Genomic DNA, 1,059 nt, shown 5'->3' on the forward strand with positions numbered 1-1,059 from the left:
TTCCTCCTCCTCCTCCTCCTCCTCCGCCTCCTCCTCCTCCTACTCTTCTCCCTCTCCTCCATCGACTCTTTTCTCAGTACGCACTTTGTGGTTTACGAAAGTCGTTTGAACTAAAGCATAGATCTACTGGTAGACCTAACTGAAAAACATGACAGACAAAAACAGCAAAGCCACGAATTTATTGCTTCCACACGAATGTAGACAGACCCTACCCAAGGGAGTTAACCAATATAGTTTTAAAACTTGTGATAAGACCCCACAGAGTATCTTCCCGTGTAAAACCCCCGCCTCGAATTTTTGACCGTATATCAGCAGCAATTAGTGCGCTCGTCTCCGAAGCGGAAAGTCCGGGTTCGAGCCTCGCCCCCTTCTGTCCACCCAGCAGTAATGGAGTTGGGGAAGTAAAGGCGGCGTGAAAAGGAACTGGCCACCCTACCAGAATATATTATTCCGAAGGCCCAGGAAGTTGTCTCACTAAAAGGGCAATCCCCAATGTCCGGATCGGATGCGGGAACAACTTTTACATCAGCAATTCCCTATTGCCATTTTGTGGGATGGAGAAATCATCACCAACGACTGTAGTGTGTCGGTCAAACACTTTGTGGCTGCATGAAAGAGAGACTCGAGTTCGATTCTCGAGTTGGGAGAATTTTTATATAATAAAAAGGCCTTTCTGCTGAGATGTTGTGTCCCTCTCAGCTCAGGTTGGCCCTAACAGACAGGGTCTAAGCCTAAGCCCGCATCCCAAACAATCGAAACAGCTACATTAAAAAGTAGCCATGCTGCATAGATATTATGATAATGCATTCAAAACATGGTACAAAGATCTAAATACCAATGCAGTACGTTTCCCAGTGACTTATGGTCTTTTCACAAGATCCGAGAACTGCTCCCAACCTCACACACTTTTGTGAGTACAACGTCTTCCCAACCAAAATTGGTTTGGTGTCCTTGCAATCCCTGATGGTTATCAAACTTTCCCCACTCTGCTATTCGTCTTTAAAAAAATCCCCTACCCTCGACTTTAAAAAAAGAAAACCGCTGAGAATCCCCCAAATC

At 45.5% G+C, this 1,059-nt stretch overlaps 1 protein-coding gene across 1 annotated transcript in view; it reads left to right on the plus strand.

The window, feature by feature from the left end:
• The window catches only part of LOC101858923, a gene marked incomplete at its 3' end in the record, with an annotated part of 20,375 nt that overhangs the window by 2,494 nt on the left and 16,822 nt on the right, over positions 1-1,059 (plus strand).

This window comes from Aplysia californica, unplaced genomic scaffold (assembly GCF_000002075.1).
Source record: "Aplysia californica isolate F4 #8 unplaced genomic scaffold, AplCal3.0 scaffold00048, whole genome shotgun sequence".
Classification (NCBI taxonomy): domain Eukaryota; kingdom Metazoa; phylum Mollusca; class Gastropoda; order Aplysiida; family Aplysiidae; genus Aplysia; species Aplysia californica.